Source organism: Argiope bruennichi, chromosome 1 (assembly GCF_947563725.1).
Source record: "Argiope bruennichi chromosome 1, qqArgBrue1.1, whole genome shotgun sequence".
In the NCBI taxonomy this organism is placed as follows: Eukaryota; Metazoa; Arthropoda; class Arachnida; order Araneae; family Araneidae; genus Argiope; species Argiope bruennichi.
The window spans coordinates 4,637,766-4,648,486 of record NC_079151.1 but is presented as its reverse complement, the minus strand read 5'-3'; positions in this window follow the sequence as shown (position 1 = coordinate 4,648,486).

The following is a 10,721-nucleotide window of genomic DNA, read 5'->3' as shown; positions in this document are numbered from 1 at the left end:
TGGCCATGCTAGTCCTTAGAGAAGACTCATTGCGAGAAATAGGATACTAACTGGAACTCAGGATAAATGCACAAGTTGACTTTTGGACCTTGTAGCTCAGATATTTCTGCACTGCGTCAGCAACAACAAAAAAGAAGGAACACCTTCGTAACTTTTTTGTTTACCATCGCATCTCAACAAATTTGATGTCGATAGAAATGACTCGAGGGGACGTTCCAAACAACAAGCTGATTAACGAAGTTAATTAACTACTATCTCGAAAAAGTTTTATTACTGCTATACTCATTTTTTTCTGAATCGATTTGTAGTCTTGAAATGAATCTCTCTATCCAGTTTTATGGAATTCTCATGATAATTTTGAGAGTCATAGGGTTTTAAAAAATGACACTTCCAATGTTAAACGAGTCAACAATTTTCGGCGATATCTCGGAAACTATTATAAATTATTCAAAACTTTTTCACTCACTTAAAAATAAATTAACATATTTTCTAAAGTCATGAAATAAATGCATAAACAACACACATTTAATATTTTTAAAGAGTTTTTAAACATGAATGTGGGAAATTTTTTGTCTAGGGGCAAAGCTGACGCCGGAATCCAAAATATTTTGCGCATATCCCAAACAGTTTTAGAAATATTCGCAGAAATTGTAAAATTCTCACAGTCGATTTGCGACGCCAACCTTTTAAAGGACTGTATATTAAATTTATATGCATTTATAGATATACTCTTCGCGAAGCAGGAGCTTTAATGGCCATTCTACTATCGCAGTGAATTAAATAGGAAATGGATCTTTAGATCGGGCGATCTTCATTTAACATGAATTTTGCTTGCGTTTTTCTTTCGTTCAGACGATATAAAATCTGATTGCAGGAATTAATTTAACTGTAGGAATGTTTAATTAATTTTTACACATTACTAATAGTTATTTTTTGAAAGTAAATTAAATAGAAATCTAACGAGAGTCGTGCCATTTCCTGCCATTCAGTCAATTAATGAACGCTAAAATAAGGAAATGAACTAGCACTTTATATTTAATGACTTGATGTTGAATGTCAGAAATCTCTCTAGTTAGTTGGAGAATGCTTTCAAAATATCCTTAAGATGATTCCCTCAGAGTTGTGAGCTTTTCTTCTCTTTACAAATGTGTTTATGACAAAACATTGTTTTGAATCTCTAGTTCTATAAACTGTAGTTTGATAATATGCTTGGCTCATTTCGCTTGTATTATATGTCTTAATTACATTGGCCGTTGCGTAGTCAAAAGGATGTCCATCACATACAGTAGATCTTTATTTTACTGCGTTTTCTCCTTATGTTTCAATGAGTAGCTTTCGCAAGCCTCATCACGCACATGAAGACAATGTGTCAATCTATAAATATTAACATGTTAAAAACTTTAACATATACAGCAAGAATTTTCAACAAACATACGATCCACAATTCTCCCATAAGCTATAAAATAGGCTTCTTTTAAGTGTTTATTGCATTCAATCCACTCTACCTTTTAAGTCGAATCAAAAGTTTGATTTAAAAAAATACTTCGCGCTCCGTAACTAATCTAATGCCCTTCTCATAGAACTAGAATTTTAAAATCTAACATACATGAGCAGGTGTGATGATCGCAACCGTGCAAAATTCATCCATCCGGCCTTTTTGTATTTATTATGCTCGCACACACCTAGGTGGTAAGAGTGTTTCTTTTAGACCATCTCATTTAAAAATTTCATTCAAATGAACGACTTTTGGATGGAAAAAAAAAAAAAAAAAAAAACATGAGACAACTTTCATCTTTCTATACGTTCCATTTTTGAGTTAGCGTGCTGCTAGACAGAGGGATCTAATTCAAATATGCTTTTTATTTTAGATTCGGAGTTGCTTAAAATCGCACAAATCTAGTTATCGATTTATTGGAAAACAATAGTTCTTAGCCCTCCATAATTCATATAGGAACTAATAAAAAATGTTTATTTCAAAGATTGTTTCATCATCATAAATATTACCTTTATGCAGCTCTTTAGTTAGATAAGTTGAATTTCTTCCCGCTAATTAACTTATACTTCATAATATTCTCATATTTTGAAATTTTAGTATATTATTTACAGATAAATCTTTAAATATCAAACATTTGCTTAGAGTATTGAAGTAATTAAAATATTGTTGACCTCTATGTAAAAATCGTATATGTAATATCTTCATTGTAATAAAATAACCCCAATGACAGTTAATAAATTTGATTAACAATAGTTCCGACTGAAAATAAAATTTCTCCCTTTTAATAACCACAGATAATTTTGTTGGCTTAAAATGTCTTTTGAACAGAGTTTTCAGCAAGCAAAATGAAATATATCTCAAGAACTACTGAGAATATCGGAACGAAATTTGAAATACACACATAAAAAGGCCTGCTAAATCAAATTATTGAAAAAAAAATCGATTTTCGTCATTGAAAAATTTCAAGATAGTAGTTAATTAATTATGTTAATTAACTTGATTAATCAGTTTGTCTATCGCAACAAGCCTGTTCTTTAAGCTATTTCCAAAGGTACCAAATTTTGTGAAGATGTGATTATAAATAATAGAGTTACAGAGGTGTTCCATTTTTTCAAATCTCTGTTCTCAAATTTCTATTAGTCGCAACTCGTTTTACAAAATTATGTCTGCGTTCGCAACCTTAAGCATTTTCGAATGCAAATCAAAACTGTTATTACATTGTTTAAACAAGCCGTTGCTCGTCGTATTCGACGACGTAGCCAGAGGGAGTGCTGGATGAGATGTATTTCCTCAATTACGTCCAAACAAACAACTATGGAAGAAGGTAAAAGCTTCAAATGGAGTTTCCTATCCTGAAATCCGGTAGTACAACATATTCTTCTCCGTTAGATGTCGCTGATATACTCGGACAGACTTTCGCAAAAGTTTTCGCTGCCGAATCATATTGCCCTGATTTCGTGGCAATTAAGAATCGCGCGGAACAGATGCCTTTGAATTTCCAAGCTCGGAAACTTCGTCCGTACAATTATGATTTCCAGATGACCGAATTAAGAAGGGCATTGTCTCAAGCTCATGATACTAGTCCTGGTCCAGATGGAATAACCTATAGTATGCTTCGCCACTTGAGTGTATCATCGCTCTCCAGTCTCCTGTATCTGTTTAATAGAATTTGGAAAGAGCAAATTTTCCCATATCAGTGGCAAGAGGCTTTTGTGATTCCCTTTCTGAAACCGGGAAAGGACTCAGCAAATCCTCTGCACTACAGGCCTATCGCTTTAACGAGTGTCCTTTGCAAGACACTTACTTGAACGTATGGTCAACGCCCGTTTAGTCTTTGAATTGGAGAAAGTGAGATGTATTCCGCTCTTGCAGAGTGGTTTCCGTAAGGGGCGCTCCCCAATTGATAACATCGTCCAACTGGAAACCTACATCCGCAATGCCTTTGTACGTAGAAACCATCTTGTCTCCATTTTCTTTGATATAAAGAAGGCGTATGACCGTACATGGCGATACGGAATTCTTCAGAATCTTTTTAACTTGGGTTTTAGGGGAAATCTTCCAATTTTTATTCGAAATTTCTTAACTTCTCGAACTTTTCGAGTTTGTGTCGGCAATTTTTACTCCAATTATTTTATTCAAGAGGACGGTGTTCCACAAGGGAGCGTCCTCAGTGTTACGCTTTTTATCATCCATTTTAGTGACATACAGGGTGGTTATTACCCTGTTCAGACCTACGTAGTATCCGCTCTAGTGGAAGGATGTCGAAGAAACTTGATACTTAGGTTGTATGGATCATGGGAAACAGAAATCTACAATAAAAAAAATTAGTTCAAATTTCAACCGCCAGGTGAGAAGGTGGTGCATGAAAAACAAAAAACACAATTTGGAACAAAAACTTTATTTAATTACAACATATGTTCAATGTGCATTCCGTTTGCGTCAAGCACATGTTCAAAGCGTGTTTCAACAGTGGCACGAAGGGTTTCTCGATCAATTGCAGCAACATGACGTGTTATGCTTGCTTTCAATTCATGCAGAGTCCGTATGCTTCCTCCATAGACACGATCTTTCAGGAATCCCCACAACCGGAAATCACAGGGATTCCAGTCCGGAGAGCACGGAGGCCAGGCAGTTGGAAAACTTCTTGAAATTGCCCGTTGATCTTCAAAGTGGGCACGAAGCAATGCCGTCGCTGATCGAGCAATGTGAGGTGGTGCACCAGTAGTCCCTAAACATTCTCATTCCTGTAATGCAGGAATGACTTGCTGCTGAAGAAGGTCGCGGTAATGGGCACTCGTAACGGAACACTTTTGAGGGCCATGAGGAGTGTTCTCCTAAAAAAAAGCACCAAGAATGACATCAGCAATAAAACCACACCATACAGTAATGTAATCAGGATATAGAAACTGTTCATGCACATCATTAGGACTTGCGTACCCCACATGCGACAGTTCTGAGTATTAACTGCTACGTCTAGGTCTCGTCCGATCACAAAATGTTCCAAGGCCATGAATTGTCAACGGCTATTCTGGCTAAAAAAATTCTAGCAAATTGATTTCGTTTCTCCGGGTCTGCAGGATTCAGCGTTTGCACATGATGGATCTTGTATGGATGCCACTTTACAATGGAATGAAGAACCTTCCCTACTGTAGACCAAGGGAGGTACAAATCACGTGCCATCGCTCGAGCACTTGATGAAGAATATTGCGAATCGGACGCTCTTTCGACCACGACAAAAACGACTTCTTCAGCAGTTTCATTTGAAATTCGTTTCCGTCCTCTTCCTTGTACCACACCCAACTCTCCAGTCTCTTCCAATTTAATAATCATCTTTTTCAAAGCCTGCCTGGACATAGGTTCTTTCCGTAAGTCTTTCAAGCGCCGATATTCTCATAGTGCAGTTGACAAATTACTGCCGTTCTGATAAACCAACTTTATCAGTAAAGCTCTTCCTTTCTTCTCTAACGGCATGGCGAAGAATGATTTTGAGGCAGTGAGTACTGGATTTTGAAACTACTCTAAATTTGCATAACAGCCTTTATCGTACAGGAGAAAAGCCATCTATCGGCCTAAATTTAAACTATTTTTATTGCAGATTTCTTTTCCCCATGATCCATACAACCTAAATATCAAGTTTCTTCGACATCCTTCCACTAGAGCGGACACTGCGTAGGTCTGAACAGGGTAACTTTAATTATAACCACCCTGTACTTAATCATTTGCCACCATCTGTGCAGGGAAATTTATACGTTGACGATCTGCAGGTCTCTTGTGAAGGTAGTGATATGCGTTTAATTGAACTTCAACTGCAAAATGCAGTTAACAAATTGGACAAGTGGTGGGAGAAAAATTAACACATTCTTTCTGCCGAAAAGAATAAATGTATGCATTTTTGCAGGAAACGAAACCTTCACCCTGATCCGTCAATCTATATACGTAATGGTCTGATTCCAGTTGTTGATGAAGTGCGGTTTTTGGGTGTATATTTTGATAAGAAGCTCAATTTCCTTCCGCATATTTTATACCTTCGGAAGAAGTTGTGAGAGATAACTCAATATCCTCAAGGTACTTTCTCGCACTTCCTGGGGTGCCAATCGTACCTATTTACTTCGTACGTACCAGGCTGTCATTTTATCTCTGATTGACTACGGGTGTTTCGTATATGGCTCAGCCAGATCTACTGTTCTGCGTCGAGATACCGTCCATCACAATGCTGCGGATTTGTTCGAGAGCTTTCCGCACATCGCCAGTGAAGAGTCTTTATGTCATTTGTCATCAGTTGCTTTTGGAGCTGAGAAGGAAAAAACTCTCCATGCAATATCATTTTCGAACGCTGTCTCTTCCACAGCATCCTGTGTCAAATACGACTCTTTCTGCTACTCTCCGCAGAATTTATGATGCTCGTCCTTCTTACGTTCTTCACTTTTCTGAGAGAGTGTAAAGCACACTTGCAGTTTCCTGAAATCCAGACTGTTGATTTCCAAACTTTTCCGCCTTTGCATATTCCCAATTTTTTTTTTCAAATCCTTTTAGCAGTTTCATAAAAGATACAACTGCTCCAGTGATTTTTCAACAAATTTTTTGTGCTCATCGCAGTCAGTGTCCTTCTTTTGTGCCTGTCTTCACTGACGGTTCAAAGGCAACCGAGCATGTTGATTCCGGAATTGTTTTTGATTCCGGCATAAACAGTTTCCGTCTGAATACATCCTTTTCAGTTTTGTCAGCCGAATTAGTGGCAATTTCTCATGCTCTGATGAATATATCATCCTCACCCGAGAGACAGTTTTGTATACATACAGATAGCATGAGTTCTTTGGAAATCCTCTCTCAATTTAATCCTCATACACATCCAGTTGTAGTAGAAATCTTGGGACTTCTGAAAACTCTTCAAAATAGAGGTTTTAATATTTTATTTTGCTGGATTCCTAGTCATATGGGAATTGCTGGCAATGAGCATGCTGCAAAAACTGCATCTTCTCTCTTACATCACAGAATATCATACAGTGATGTAAAGAAATCTATTACTAATGGGATTTTTACTCTGTGGCAAGAGACATGGAATATGCATACACAGAATAAATTGCATTCTATTAAACCTGTTATTGACACATGGCCAGTTTTACCGATGCGCAGGGCTGATGTAAAGTTATCTCGCCTACGTATTGGACATACTCGGATTACCCACAAACACCTGCTTTTCGGAGAAAGGGCACCTTTGTGCTCCTCATGTCACACTGAATTGACAGTTGGTCATATTTTGATTGGATGCCCAGCTTTTGAATCTCATCGCCACCATTTTTTTTTTTTCATCCATCAAATGTTACTCACCCAGAATTTCTGGAAGAGAATTATCATCCAAACATTTTTAAATTTTTAATTGCTATACCCCTTTTACCATACATTTAACTTCAACAATTTCTATTTTTATTATTATTTTAAAACAAAGATGTCATATTTCACCTAAATCTGTTTTAGCTATTTTATATTAGTTTACACATAAGCATACTTAATTTTATACAAAGTTTCAATCATCAACAATGCTCTACCTTTTACCATAAGGATGGCGCAGGATGGCCAGGAATGGCTCTTGTGCCAAAAAACCCAAATTAACCAACCAACCAACGTTACAAACATCTCCGAGCCATTAGACTGATGCATCAGGGATAACTGAACCACTTGCTGAGCCAGAAAAACTTGTAGCCACTAGAGTGGGACATTCCTCATCGGGGGAACCTCTGAACTGAAAAGCGAAGGTGTTGCGATGATAGAGAATTGTAAGGTGGAAAATATCTAGAAACACGGATAAATTCTATGAGCACAATTTCACTTAACATTTTTATTATACTTGCCATTTTTGGCGACTCGTTTTTGTACTCAGCATTTGCATATTTAAAATAGATAATAATATAAACCATCCCCCAATCCAGAAACACTGAACCGATTTCAATAATATTTATTTCATAGGAAAATAATACCACTAAGGGTCATATAAATTTCATATCAAATCAATCATGTCGTTCTCTCAACCACAGTGATTCATTTTCCATTTTGAATAACCAAGCGATATTTCAAAAGCATTACTTCTCTGTTCATTGCCCGGAGAAAAATCTTGGTTGAGTTCACCAATGACAATCGTCAGAAAAATATTTAATAAATCCATTTCGCCAATTTTTATTTCGTATCCTGTACGCGTCATCAAGGATATGCCCATTCCTCCACCGATTTCGAAGGCAAGTACAAAATCGAACTTAAAGAGAACCTTCAAACCCAATAATTGTTCCCATTTCGCAAAATTTTCGTTTTAGTCTCGCCATTTTGCAAACATAGCTAACCAGTCAGAATGTTCTATCATTATTATGCAATTTTAATTTGTTGTTTTTTCTTATGACACTTGTCATAGACAAGCCCACTGACGAAGTCAGCGATTTTAAGCACAAAGAGCATCTCTCATTTCAGTAGCGCCATCTACGGCCAAGAGTGCGTCTTAGCTACTCATGTGTCCCATTCGCTTGCACAACCCCTTTATACAAGGGGGGGGGCATTCACACACCTCACGGATAGAACACAAATGAAGAACAGCCATGCCCGAACCGGATTCGAACCCAGGAAGCCCAGACGCTCTACCTCTATGCCAGAACGCCGGTGCAATCTTAGCTTAAACTAGTATTTTCCTTGCTTTATAAGGTGCCTTTCATCGAAATTTATCAACTTGATTTTATTAGTGTTAATAATAAGCTCAACGAAGATGCCTAGTTCATTCATGTTAGTCAACTTTAATGAAACTACATCTTTGGTGAACTACTTCTTAGTCACATGACGAAGGTATAATAAATTTGTAATTACCATAATATAAATTGCAAAATGATAATAGATCACCTTGATTGCTTAGCTATGCTTCAAAATAGCGAAAATGTAAAGTTAGCGAAATCGCTCTTTTTAGGCCGGAGGCTGTGCCGAAATTTTGTTTCTAACTATCTCCCAAAATGAGCTGGGAGGGACAGGCGACCGCCTACATCACCTCGTAAACGCGCACATACAATTTGTTATGCTGACTAATTTAAAACAATGTAAGTTCTAAACAAATGATGCATCATCTATAATGAAGTATATATGTTACAGAGAAAACCCGAAATCAGTCAAAACGCGAATTCACTAGGGAAAACCGGTTTTAACACAGCGCTAGGGAGAACCCGAATTCACTAGGGAAAACGCGTTTTAACTGGCAGAGCTAGGGAGAACCCGGATTAACTAGGGAAAACGCGTTCTAACTGACAACGCTAGGGAGAACCCGTTTTCTCTAGTTATTTTAGGTGATGTCCAGTTAAAACCATATGAATCTAGATTTCTTGCTTGTGAAATTTTCAAAGTCGTCTAGTTTTATTCACGCCGGAACGTGTTTGCGCTGTTGATTTATTTACGATGAGTGAAGAAATTGTTAATGTTCCTTGTGCCAAAAATTGGAAAAATAAATTTCTTGGATAATTACAGTTTTTTACATAAAAAAACAACAGCAGAATACCTTTAAAGCTATTACACACGATGCATACAACTCTCTTATCTGAGTTGAAGAAGCAAGACTTCATTTCAGTACCGCAGATCAAAAAGATTTGACATTCTTGAAATCGGTGGAGTAAAAAAGTTGGTTTCATCAAATGAGCCCATCAAATATTATTTACCAGTTGAATAAATTTTTGATGCTATCGAATTTGCATGTGTGGCCATAGGACATGGGGATAGAGACAGATTTAAAATTGAAAATTCAAGAAAATTTGCTAACAGAACTACTGAGATGATACAATTTTTTATCGACGTTTCAAACGTGCCAACAGGAAAAAATAAAAATAAAAAAAAGAAAGAGTTTGGTTTCTATACCTCTTATTCATTCAGAAATGAATAGACGTTGCCACGCGGATTTGATTAACATGCAATCTCAGGCAGATAATGAATCGAGGTTTAATATGGTTTACCAGGAACACTTAACAAATTTTGCGTTAGTATGACCACTTCAAAGCAAAGGAACGGAAGAGGCTGCTTTGCAAGTACTTGATATCTTTTTGATATTAGGGGCTCCTGCAATCTGATAATGGCAGAGAGTTTGTAAATTCCGTTATAGAGCAGTTATGTACGTGTTGGCCAGAATTGAAGATCGTTTATAGGAAACTTCGTCACAGCCAGTCGCAGGGTTAGGTTGAGAGGATTAACCAAGACTTAGAAAATATGTTTTCTTCATGTATAAAGGATAATCAAACTACAAAGTGGTCCAATGTTCTTCTTTTTGCCAATTCATGAAAAACAGAGCTCTACATTCAGGAATTAAACAATCACCATACAAAGCTATGTTTGGGATTGAACTAAGAGGAGGAATGACAACTTCAACCTTGTCATCAGATATTATAAAAAAAATATCGAAGACAAGGCTGAACTTGAGAAAATTTTCGAGGATATGAACGCAGAAAAGCAAGAAATTGAATAAGCATAATCAGGTGAGATATGCTTGCTATTGAGTCTACCAACATTTTTCTAATTAGAGAGGAAACCAAAGAAACCTTAAGAAAGCAAACCAAACGAATGAAAGAGATCTCCGATGCAGAGGAATTCATCATGAGTTTGATATGGGAGGAAATCCCGTTGTTCCCATTCCAGATGTTGATAGTGATTTGCGAAATCTCATCAGGGTAGTGCTTGAAAAAAATTAAAAGGGCCTATACAAAATTAGCAAGAAAGATAGAATTCTAAGCAAAATGTATTCGTAGTAAGAAATGATGTTTAAACTTAATTAGTTCATTTATTTATTCAATAAATATATGGTTATTACTGTGGGTGTGATGGGTTTTAATGCATCAGTCCACTTGGATTAGCTTAATCCTTTTATTCTTGATTAACAAATGATGATTCTGATGATTTTTACAAATGGGATTTCAATGATGAAGAAGGAATTTATATTACATGAAGATGGACAGTTGATGTTGTTCAAAGGACCTTTCCCAAATACGCGTGGCATTTGCAGAGGAATTCTACGCAAGAATTCCAGTTTCGGCCTTTTTTCAGAGTATCTTGTCTTCTCGATTTTCGGTCGCACCCTTCTCGGCGAACGTCCGTTCGCTCCTCCCGTTTAGTGAACTCTGAACTCTGCCCTCCGACTGCTGGCTATCAACAGAAGAATACAGAGCGTCCTCTAGTGGAGTTAATTCACCACATTACTTACATTAACTTTATAAATATTTAT